This window comes from Hemitrygon akajei, chromosome 17 (assembly GCF_048418815.1).
Source record: "Hemitrygon akajei chromosome 17, sHemAka1.3, whole genome shotgun sequence".
Lineage (NCBI taxonomy): Eukaryota > Metazoa > Chordata > Chondrichthyes > Myliobatiformes > Dasyatidae > Hemitrygon > Hemitrygon akajei.
The window spans coordinates 42,375,062-42,388,047 of NC_133140.1; the positions used below are offsets into that span (position 1 = coordinate 42,375,062).

The 12,986-nt window shown below is 39.2% G+C and overlaps 1 protein-coding gene across 6 annotated transcripts in view; it reads right to left on the minus strand.

Moving 5' to 3' along the window:
- fto (FTO alpha-ketoglutarate dependent dioxygenase) overlaps positions 1-12,986 on the minus strand; it is a 352,522-nt gene that overhangs the window by 338,638 nt on the left and 898 nt on the right. The window lies entirely within an intron of this gene.

Below are 12,986 nucleotides of genomic sequence, written 5' to 3' on the forward strand. Positions count from 1 at the left end.
ATACAAGGATAATCACCAGAGGCACAACAATCTCCTCTGTCGCTTCCCACAGTAGCCTGGAGTACATCTCATCCTGTCCCAATGACTTATCTAATTTAATGCTTTTCAAAACCTCTAGCACATCCTCTTTCTTAATGTCTATATTCTCAAACATTTTAGTCATCTGCAAGTCATCCCCACAATTGGAAAGGTCTTTTTTCCTGGTGAATACTGAAACAACGTATTCATTAAGTACCTCTGCTACCTCCTCCCACTCCATGTACACATTTTCATTATTGCACCTGATTGATCTTATTCTCACACGGCTCATCCTCTTGTTCATCATATACTCGTAGAATGCCTTGGGGTTTTCCATGATCCTGCTCGCCAAGACCTTCTCATGGCTCTTTCTAGCTTTCCTAGTTTCATTTGTAAGCCCCTTCCTGTCAACCTTGTAATTTTCTAGAACTCTATCAGTACCTAGATTTTTGAACTTTCATAAGCTTTTTTCTTTTTAACTAGATTTTCCACATCCTTTGTACACCATGGTTCTATTACCCTACCATCCTTTTCCTGCTTCAATGGAACATACCTATGTAGAAAACATTCTCCCACTGAGAGATCTGACACCCGACCAGGTTCATTTCTCAATACCAGAAATAGCCAGAGCATGAAATAACTAGATAAAGAATCCTTAAAGTGAGACCATTGGTTGTGGGAACACCAGAAACAGAATGAGTGTAGTTATCCCCTTTTGTTCAAGAGCCTGATGGTTGAGGGGTAGTAACTGTTCTTAAACCCTGGCGGTGCAAGTCCTGAGGCACTTCTACCTGATGGCAGCAGCAAGTAAAGAGCATGACCTGGGTAGTGAGGATCTTTGATGATTGATGCTGCTTTCCTATGACTGCATTTTATGTAGATGTGCTCAATTGTTCAGGGGGCTTTACCCATTATGTACTCAGCCAAATCCAGAATCAGAATCAGGTTTATAATCACCATGTGTTGTGAAATTCGTTAACTTAGCAGCAGCAGTACAATGCAATAAATAATATAGAAGCAAAAAAGAAATAAACAAATTAATTACTTTATATATATATATATATATGAGATTCAGAATCGTGGAAAACAAGAAATAATATATATTAAAAAAGTGAGGTCATGTTCACTGGTTCAATGTCCACTTAGGAATTGATTGGCAGAGGGGAAGAAGCTGTTCCTGAATTGCTGAGTGTGCGCCTTCAGGCTTCTGCACCTCCTACCTGATGGTAACAGTGAGAAAAGGGCATGCCCTGGGTGCTGGAAGTCCTTAATAATGGATGCTGCCTTTCTGAGACACCGCTCCCTAAAGATGTCGTGGGTACTTTGTAGGCTAGTGCCCAAGATGAAGCTGACTAGATTTACAACTTTTCGCAGCTTCTTTTGGTCCTGTGCAATAGCCCCTCCATACCAGACAGTGATGCAGCCATAGCCAAACAGTCATAGGTGTAAAGCAAGTAGAGCAGGGTCTAAGCACAGAGCCATGTGGTGCACCTATGCTGATGGAGATCATGGAGATGTTAGAGCCCAAGGAGGTAGAGGTCCATATCTTGGAGTTTACTGATTAGGTTTGAGGAGATGATGATATTAAATGCTGAGCTGTAATTGATAAAAGCATCCTGATATCCAGATGTTCCAGGGTTGTGTGAAGAGCCAATGAGATGGCATCTGCTGTGGGCCAAAACTGGAGCAGATCTAAGTTGCCACTCAGACAGGAGCTGATATCTTTATCACCAGCCTCTCAAAATACTTCATCAAAGTTAATGTGCAGTGCCTACAAAAAGTATTCACACTCTTCCCCCTTGGAAGTATTCATGTTTTATTGTGTTACAACATTGGTTTTAACTTGGCTTTTTTTGGCACTGATCAACAGAAAAAGACTCTTCTGTGTCAAATTGAAAACAGATCTCTACAAAGTGATCTAAATTCATTATAAATATAAAACACAAAATAATTGATTGCATAACTATTCACCCCCTTCAAGTCAGTATTTAGTAGATGCACCATTGACAACAATTACAATCTTAAGTCTGTGTAGAGAGGTCTCTATCAGCTTTGCACATCTGGAAATTGCAATTTTTCCCCATTCTTCTTTACAACACTACTCAACCTCTGTCAGATTGCATGGGGATCATGAATGAACAGTCCTTTTCAAGTCCAGCCACAAATTCTCGATTGGATTGAGGTCTGAACTCTGACTTGGCCACTCCAGGACAAGAACATTAGTTGTTCTTAAGCCATTCCTGTGTAGCTTTGGCTTTATGCTTGGTGTCATTGCCTTGCTGGAAAACAAATCTTCTCCCAAGTCACAGTTCTCCTGCAGACTGCATCAGAATTTCCTCCAGGATCTCCCTGTATTTTGTTGCATTCATTTTGCCCTCTCTCTTAACAAACCTTTCAGGGCCTTCTGGAGTCAAGCATCCCCACAGCATGGTGCAGCCACCACCATGCTTCACAGAAGGGATAATGTGTTTTTGATGATATGCAGTGTTTGGCTTCTGGCAAACATAGCGTTTAGTCTGATGGTCAAAAAGCTCAATTTTGGTTTCACCAGACCATAGAACCTTCTTCTAGCTGACTTCAGAGTCTACCACGTGCCTTCTGGCAAATTCTAGCTATCTAGCTTTCATGTGAGTTTTCCTTCCCCCCAACAGTTGCTTTCTCTTACATTTTCCATAAAGCTGTGACTAGTGAAGCACACAAGCAACAGCATGAGCAGTCTCTCCCAACTCAGCCACTGAAGCCTGTAACTCCTACAGAGTTGTCATAGGTCTCTTGGCAGCCTCCCTTTCTAGTCCCCTTCTTGCATGGTCACTCAGTTTTTGAAAACGGCCTGCTCTAGGCAGATTTACAGCTGTGCCATATTCTTTCCATTTCTTGATGATTGACTGAACTCCAACGGATATTCAGAGACTTTGAGATTATCTTGTAACCATATCCTAATGTGCTTTTCAATAACATTTTTGTGGAGTTACTTGAAATGTTCTTTTGTCTTTATGGTGTAGTTTTTGCCAAGATACTGACTCACCAGCAGTTAGATCTTCCAGATGCAGGTGTATTTTTACTACAATCCATTGAAACACCTTGACTGCACACAGGTCTCCAAAAGTAGATCTCTATTTAAGAAATTATGTGACTTCTAAAACCAATTGGCTGCACCAGTGATGATTTGATATGTCATACTAAAGGGTGGAGGGGTGGGGGTGAATATTTATGCAATCAATTATTTTATGTTTTATATTTGCAAAATATTTAGATCACTTTGAGGAGACCTGTTTTCACTTTGACACAAAAGTATCTATTTTGGTTGATTGTCAAAAAGAAAACAAATTAAGTCCACCAAGATTCAATGTTGTAAAACAATAAAACTGCCAAGGAGGTTGAATACTTTTTATAGGCAGTGTAAGTGCAACTGGGTGGTAGTCATTGAGAGAGTTCATCACGCTCTTCTTGAGCACTGGTATGATTGAAGCCTGCTTGAAGTAGGTGGGTACCCACACTGCCAAAACAAGAGGTTGAAGATACCAATGTACACTCCAGCCAGTTTGTCAACACAGGTCTTTAATACTCAGCCAGTATTAAAGTACCCTGTCCAGACTGGATGCTTTCCTTGGATTCACTCTCCTGAAGGCAGTCTGCACATCATCTTCAGATATCAAGACCAAAGGATCATCAGGAGATATGGGGTTCGCTATGGTTCCTCCCTGTTCTGGTGGTCAAAGTGAGCATAGCAGGCATTGTGCTCATCTGGAAGCGAAGCTCTCCTGTCCTTATGTCACTTGATTCAACTTTGGAGGAGGGTATAGCATTCAAACCCTGCTACAGCTGTTGAGCATCCCTTGTTGATTCCAGTTTAGTCCAGAATCTCCACTTTGCCCATAAGATGGCTTTCCAGAAATCATACCTGCACCTCGTGTAGCATTCTTGATCTCCCAACTTGAATGTCTCTTATCTGGTCCTCAGTGAACTTTGGATTGCATGGTTCTGATTGGGGAAGAAACTGAACGATTTTGTGGGGACACACTCATCTACAGCTGCTTTAATAAAGTATGCTGTAACCCTGGTGTAGTCATTCAGATCCACAGATGAGTGCTTGAACACGGCCCAATCTACTGACTCAATCAATCTTGTAATCATTCCTCAACCTCTTATGACCACTTCTTAGTTGTCTTACTCTCTGGAGCTTTGGTTTTTAGGCTCTGTCTGTATGCAGGTAGTAGGAAAACAACCAAGTGGACTGATTTACCAAAATGCAGTCTAGGCAAGGAATGATTAGCATTCATTGTAGTGTAGCAGTGGTCTAGTCTGTTGGTACCTCTGGATAGAAGGGTGGTCCAGATAGTTATGGAAGTATGTAGGCTTGTAAAGTAGCCTATCCTTTGAAATGGAAATGAAGAGACCCACTAAAGAAAAAGCGAGAGAATCTGGAGTGAAAGTGAAAGTGAGTGGAAATTTGCGGCAAAAATAACTAAATTTGAAATAAAAACATAAAGTAGTGTAAACACCCAGCAGGTTGGGTAGCATCTGTGGAAATATTTCAGGTCCAAAACATGAATTCAAGTTCTGATGCAGAGATTTGAACCAAAAATAGTAACACTGTGTCTTCTTCCACAGATACTGTCTTACCTGCTGTATGTGTCCACCATTCTTCAGTTTTTATTTCTAATTTCTACCATCTGATTTTTTTTTTTTTTTGATTTTCAGCAGATGTTATTCAAGTACATTAAATGTAGCTATTGCTAAATGTGAAAACAAGTCATCCATTAACTAAGAGGAAAAGATTGAGGGAGAGCCCTCAGTGCCAGCCCAAATTAGGACGAAAGCAAACAGATTCAGTCATTTGGAACATACAAACTATTTGTACAAAAATATACAAGGGCTGATTAGTAAACTTGCAGCCAACACAAAAATCATCGATTCCTGAATAGTGAGGAAATTGGTCAAAGTATGGAGCAAAATGTAGGAAAATTAGAAATGTGGGCAATGGATTTAAAGGTTGCATTGAATCCAGATAAGTGTGACATGTGACAATTCGAGGAATTTGTACAGTAAGTGGCACGACACTTAGCAGCACTGATGTACAGAGAGATCTTGGGGTGCAAGTCTGAAAGTGGCAACACAAGTCATACAGGTGTTTTGAGTATTCCAATCTGGAGGTCATATTTCAGTTGTATAAACCTTTGGTCAGGCCACATTTAGAGTATTGTGTACAGTTCTGGGCCTCACATTACATGAAGAAAGTGGAGGCTTTGGAGTGAGCACATAAGTAGTTCACCAGGGTGTTGCCTGGATTAGAAATTATTAGCGAAGAGGAGAGGTTGGACAAACTTGGATCGTTTTATCTGACGCATCAGCAAGCTGAGGGGTGACCTGGTAGAAGTATGTAAAATTATGAGAGTCACAATCTGGATCCCAGAATGGAAATGTCAAATAATTGAAGGCACAGCTTTACGATAAGACAGGGAAGTTTAAACAAAGTTCTAAATTAATTTATTTTCTCAAAATGCATATATATCACCATATACAACCCTGACATTCATTTTTTGCAGGTATACTCAGTAAATCCATAACAGAACAGTAACTATAATAGAAACACTGCCCAAGTCACAACCAGTGTGCAAAAGACAACAAACTGTCCAAATGCAAAAAGAAAGAACTACTAATAATAAATAAGCAATAAATATTGAGTACAAGAGATGAAGAGTCCTTGAAAGTGAGGCCATAGATTGTGTGAACATTTCAAAGATGGGGCAAATGAAGTTATTCTCTTTGGATTAAGAGCCTAATGGTTGAAGGGTAATAACAGTTCCTGAACTTAGTGGTATGAATGCTGAGGCTCCTTTACTATTTTCCTGATGGCTGCAGTAAGAAGAGAGCATGACCTGGGTCGTGGGGATCCCTGATGATGGATGCTGCTTTCCTGTGACAACACTTCATGTAGATATGCTTAATGGCGGAGAGGGTTTTACCCATGATGGACTGAACCACATCTACAACATTTTGTAGGATTTTACGCTCAAAGACATTGGTGTTTCCATAGCAGGTTGTGATACAGCCAATTTCCATTACACATACATGGAAGTCTGCCAAAGTTTTAAAAGTCACGCTGAATCTTTGCAAGCTCCTAAGTAGTGGTGCTGCCGTGCTTTCTTCATAACCACACTTGCATGCTGGGTCCAGGACAGGTGCTCTGAAATGATAGCACCAAGGAATTTTAAGTTGCTAAGTGCTCTATCCCTGATCCGCTGATGAGGACTTGCTCGTGGACTTCAGGTTTCCTCCTACTGAAATCAATAATCAGTTCCTTGGTCTTGCTGACAATGAGTAAGAGGTTGTTGTGATGGCACCACTCAGCCAGATTTTCAGCCTCCCTTCTATATGCTGACTTGTCACCACCTTTTATTTGGTCTATGGTAGTGCCGTCATCAGCAAACTTCAATAGATTATATAGGCACATTTAATGTCAGAGAATTGTTTACAATATACATCCTGAAATTCTTTTCTTCCCCCCACAAACGTCCACAGAGTACCCCAAAGAATGAATACCAGTTAAACATTAGAACCCCAAAGCCTCCCCAGCTCCCCCCCCCCCCACACAACAGCAGCAGCAAGGCAACACCCCCACAAACCAAAACAGCATTGGCACCCTCCACCGAGCACTCAAGCATGCAGCAAAGCATCAATAAGGACACAGACTTGCCGTACCCAAAGAATGCTCTTCACCCAGTAATTCGACATACCATGGGCTCTCTCTCACTCCCCCCCCCCCCCCCAAATCAGGGAAAAAAAGGTGTCCCCATTTCACAGCAAGAGAGGAGACATAACAAACAACTTGCTGATTTATGAAGTTAAAAGTCTGTTGCATCACTTTTTCCGAGCTCTGCACCCAGAGAATCAGCCCCGGAAAGGCTCAGGTCTCTGGACACACAACCGGCAGCCAACCCACTGTTCCTGATGTTCCGTGTTCTGTCGTGACACCTCAGGGTCACCAGCCTTGAATCAGCCCGTCTCCAGAGCAACGAAAATCCAGCACCCAAAGGCGCACTAGTCTTCCATGGCGGCGTATGACATTAGAGCTGTGATTAACCATGTAGTAATAAGTGTAAAGTGAGTAGAATAAAGGGTTAAGAATGTGGAGAAGACATTGCTGCCAAAATTACTGGGGTCTGCAAGTGGGGAAATCAAGGATCCAATTGCACAAGGAGAAAATGAATCTCAGGGTAGTACATGATGACAAATACCGTACATACTTTGAACTTTGATGTTTATGCTCCATTCACTTGTTTGTGTCAGTTTTTTTAGCTAATTAATTTATTTAGGGTTATACACATTTGACTGAATAGCAAACATAAACACTAATTTTAACAAAGCATTTAATAGTTCCTGCATGGTATGCTGGTCCAAAAGTTATATTACATGGGATCCATGATGAACTAGCCATTTTAATACAAAATTGGCTTGGTAGAATCAGAGGGTGGCAGTGAAAAGTTTTTTTTTCCAGATTCAAGGCCTATGATCAGTGTGTGCTGCAGGGATCAGCTTTTTATATATTTTATGACCTGGATACAAATGCAAGGAGAGATAACCAAAATTAATAGTGTGGTGGACAGTGAGAAAGGCTATCTCAAGGTCACAACAGGATCAAGATCAACTGGAGAATGGGTAATGGAATGGCACACAGAACTTAACTCAGATGAGTATGAAGTGATGTATTTTGGATGCACAGGGAATGGCAGAGCTATGGGGAATGTTGTAATAGGAATACAAGCCTACAAGTGGCAAAACAGGGAGATGAAAGTGAAGACACTGGTCTTCATCAAGCAGGACACTGAGTACAGGACTAAGACATTGTACAAGACATTAATGTGCAGTTCTGATCACTATATTATAGGATGTGTTTAAGCTAAAGAGGGTATAGAAAAGTTTCACAAGGATGTTGCCAAAAATGGAAAGTTTGAGTCACAAGACTGAATAGACCTGGAGCAAAGGAGGCCAAGGTTTCTGAAATCATGAGAGACATAACAAAGTGAATGGTCTCAATATGTTCCCTCAACTAGAGGACATGGGTCTAAGATGAGATGGGAAAGATTTAAAGGGAACTGATAAACAAGTTTTCCCCCACTGAAGGTGCTGAGAGTGAATCAGCTGCCAGAGTAAGTGGTAGGGGTGGGTACAATTACAATGTTTAAGACATCTGGACAGGTACACAATAGAAAAGATTCAGGATATGGGTCAAATGCATACAAATGGAACTAGCTCAGGAAGGCACAGTCAACATTGACAAGTTGGGCCAAAAGTCCTGTTTCCAGCTATATAACTCAATGATTCTTTAATGATGTGTGTTTCACGGCACACTATTCTACTCTTATTTGAATGATGTCTTTGTTTTGTTACCTTAGTCACTACCTGTGTAAAACTCATGTTCAAACAGTTAGGCAGATTGAAATTGCCTACAGCTTACAGTTCAAAGATTTTGCAGGATGGTCATGAGACAACCATGGTCAGGATGGTTTGATATCATGCCACATAATGCAACGTTGGTAGAACTGGTCAAGAATTTTATGAAACAGATATCCAAAACTACCTCAAACTCAGTTTAAAGGGGAGTAGGAGTCAAAGTTTTAAGATGAGGAAGATAGAGTTGAAGGACCACAGTGAAGTCACAAAAGTGTAGAGCAAGTGTTCCCAACCTGGGGTCAACAGACCCCTCAGTTAATGGTAGGGGTCCACGGCATTAAAAAAAGGTTAGGCACCTCTGGTGTAGATGGAGGCAAAAAAATAGTAGTTTGGAAGAAGTGAAGATTACAAACATGGAGAAAGAAAAAAAATCATGGATTTTTGAAAGGCAAGCCTAGAGACTGATCCATTAAAGGAACTGTGGATGAACTTAGGATTTAAGGAACATCTAGAACTAGCTGATGCTTTTTCAGTTCAGACAGCACCAAGTTTATCAGTCGAGATTATGGCTCAGATTTAGCTTTTTCTTATGCTCAGAGGGTGATTTTGGGGACAGAGGGGAGTTAGGGTTTAGGGACAGGGATATAGAGGAGTCAAGAGTCTCTGCTATGTGCTTTAAGGCCAACAACATAGATGGGTTGACAAAGGACATGTATGGATGTTGGGCAGTCCCAGGTGATTAGGTCCAGAAATAGGGTGTCCATGCAAGCATCTGGATGTGCAAAGCAGCACTGGAATACTAGTCTAGACAGTCATTTAAGATTGTACACATCTCTATCCAATGATATCATGTCTGGAAAGAACCTGGTGTTGTCTTCTGTTGAAGGTTCTCCTTTCTTTTAATAACTCCCTACCTAATTAGTGTCCTAATGCATCTATATCACCACTAAGGTTGAAACTAAACATTATCACAGCTTAATATTGATATCCTGGTTTTTCCAAACTTGCAAGTCTTTAAAAAAAAAAGGGGGGGGGGGAAATCGCCAAATTATTGCCCAAAACAGTGCAATATTTTGAATGATACATCAAAAAATTAATGAATTAAGCCTTAATGTCTTAGTATCACAAGCAGCTTAGAATCAAATAATAATATTGGGGTACCTAAAACAATTGTCTCACATGAAATATTTACCAATGTTACGGTGTGTAAGCCAGCTTGGGTACATTTAGCTTTAAAAAAAAAATCAGTATTTGGTCATGAATTAAAATAATCCGAACTGGAGACCATATGTCATGCAACCTCACTTTAGACTGATATGCAGCTTTACCAACTACCATTACTATAGAATACAAATTATGAGGTACATAAATTCCACATCTGCTAGTCTAAATATTGCACTGTCAAGTTTGAAGGAACATGTAAATTATGCTTGAAGCACCATAATTCATAAAAATATCCTAATGACCAACTGACAGAAGAACTTGGAGTGCTAACAGAATCCAATGTCATTAAGTCAAATACTCCATATCTCATACATGGCAAATGACAACTAAGAAATCAATCACCCTGATTTGTCAAGACTGTGAAAATATGTTGCAGGACGAACGTGAAAGATTTATCTGAAATGTGTACATGTTTATTTTATATTACACACAGATTGGCAAGCTAAAGGTAATTTAGTGTTTCAAATTATTGCCAAAAAAATTGTTAATAACTGAAAGCAGGAGTCCAGTCTGTAGATTCAAGAATTACATAGAAACAAAAATCTTGCTTTGATGGGGCCACAAATGCCTCCGCAAAAATTAAAAGGAATTAGATCAATTTCAACAATGCAGTTTCTTTGGCAAATATTTGTGCTTACTTAATTATAAAACCTAAATTTAGTAAAACCAGAAACTGAATAATAAAGAAAAAATGATAAATAATGCAATCCCAACCACAAGATGAAGGGACAAGCAGAGTTTGGAAGAAAATATTTTATTTTTCTTATATTGCATGGGAAAACAGATGCAAATTATCACTGGCATTTACATTTTCATATTCCTAACTCAGCAAAGAATATTATGTACAGGTGTCCCCACTTTACAAAAGTTCTCTTTACGCCACTTCACTTTTATGAAAGGCCTACATTAGTACCTGTTTTTGCTAACCGCAATAAATCCAGAGGATTTTCACTTCTACAAAAAAAAGGCATCTGCTTTAAACTTGTGTTTACTATGAAAAAGACTGCCATCACTGTGAAGCCTTGCGCAGGCAGGTGTGTGCGCGTGCATGTATTTGCTGATTTTTTTCTACAAATCGGTTTTGGCTAAATCTCCCTGATTCTGATAAGTGAAACTACACTGCACATACATTAATTCTACTTTATATAGGCTGTGTACTTATCATATCATTCCTGCTTTTACTTTATGTTAGTGTTATTTTAGGTTTTATGTGCTATTTGGTATGATTTGGTAGGTTATTTTTTGGGTCTGCGATCTCTCAAAAATTTTTCCCATATAAATTAATGGCAATTGCTTCTTCGCTTTACACCATTTCGGTTTACGAAAGGTTTAATAGGAACACTCTATTTTCGGATAGCGGGGGAAACCTGGATACCATTTTGCAACTTGTTGGCTATTCACTTTAGAAAATCTATTGAGAAACATGAAGAGTATTTCTTAATACAATGTTAGTTCAATTTTTGATCTAAAACATTACAAGCTCTCACCTCAGAAACACACTTCAACCAGTGGAAACAGTGCACATGTCACTCCTCTGCCATTCACAAGTCAGCAAGATTCACTTTCACTCAGCTCAGAACAGTGTGAATTAAAAATCTTATTCCAGTGATAGCAATGCAAATATGTCCACTGACAAACTCAAGTTCAGCAGTGAAACACTGCCTTTTAGCTGAGAATATCAATCAACACCTTCTCTGTTCTCCTAGATCACAAACTACAATTCTGAAGAACAGGATCTTATCAACTGCCAAAATTTATGCTTCAATCAAAATTAATAGGCTTTTTGTATAAAATCCTGCAAACATAAGCAAACTAATATCAGTCCTCTCTCCCCAGCAATAACTTATATACCCCCAGTTCATGTACATTGCATTTTCCAGAACTGGTCTCGCATCCACCATTTTCTAAATCCTTTCTTTTTTCACTACTTCTCCAGCCATATATCACTCTGCACAATCTTTCTCTTTCTTTACTCACTGGTATGTGGGATCAGGAGTAGGCCAAAGATCATCCTAGATAAATGAACACAATAAAATAGCTTCAGAAGTGAAAAATAGATACTACTCATAGCTGCAGATGTGTTGGATATCCTGCTCCTTCAATTCCTCCCCAAAAATGAATTCTGCTCGCAAGTCCTCATCTTTTTTCTATGATGTTAGGACCAAATTAGACCATGGACACTAAGCCTCTCAGCATCGCCATAATAGCCCCCTTCATCTGCAGAATGCCCTGAAGTTACTTAATGATAGCTCTTACATAACATAGTAAAAGCTAGAATGAGGAAGTTCAGGAACATTCTCTGCATTTGTAGAAAAAGAGTAGCAACTTAAGCACCTGGCAAATGTGATTTGGTGTGAGTGATCAGCCTGGAAATTACTCATTACTGATTACTGCATGGTGGTACACAACATCATATAGCCAAACTACACAGCACAAGGTTAAAAAAAAAAACACAAATGCAGAGCATTTTGAATCAAGTCATTGAGACAAATATTTAAGTTGTGGGCCCAGAGACATGACACTAACCCCCAAAGTCAGAAAGATATGTTAATGCAAAAAGAAGAAAAATTGGACCTATACACCAAGATGTGACTGTGACACCACAAAATTGTATGAGTACATGATATACAAAGTATTAATTATTACTCAAGCTACACTGCAGCAAAACACGGGGACAAATCATAAGTCAAACTGATAACTGTCGAAAGCATCTTTCCTCAATACATCAAACAAAGATAATGCAAGTAGCCGTGACTCACTTCCAAAAGTAGAGCATGATGAAATAAATCTTGACAAAGTGCCTGCAGATTACCCAGAAAATCTAATGATCATACAACGGTTGTCTTGATTAATTTTGAGATAAATATCTATTTAATTTTGTAAGCTTGTCAATTTGTTTTATGAAATTTACTATGAATCATGCTATTAAATTCAAATTATCAACCAGCTCTTGATGTCGTTAACCAAACCTGTCAAACTTTTAAAATCTGCTCACCACCAAACCAATGAACATATCAAATTATACCTACAAATCATTTTCTTATCCTACCTTTATGGCAAGGATAGAGAGGGCACAGAAAAGCTCCCATTAATACTGTAGTATAGAACTACAGGTCTAACATGACAGAATACCTCAATTATTAATATCAGTAAAATAAAACAATAGCATTAAAGAAAATAATCATTATGATAGGGGTTAACTCCCAAAATGTGATGTTGCAGTCAATAACCATCAAAATGGTGAAAACACTGGTTGTCATTTCTTTGTGTATTTCTTTGTTTTGCACAGATTGGAAGGTAGTATTTACAGTACATCCCCACAGGTTAATACAGAAAACAGGGGATTAGAG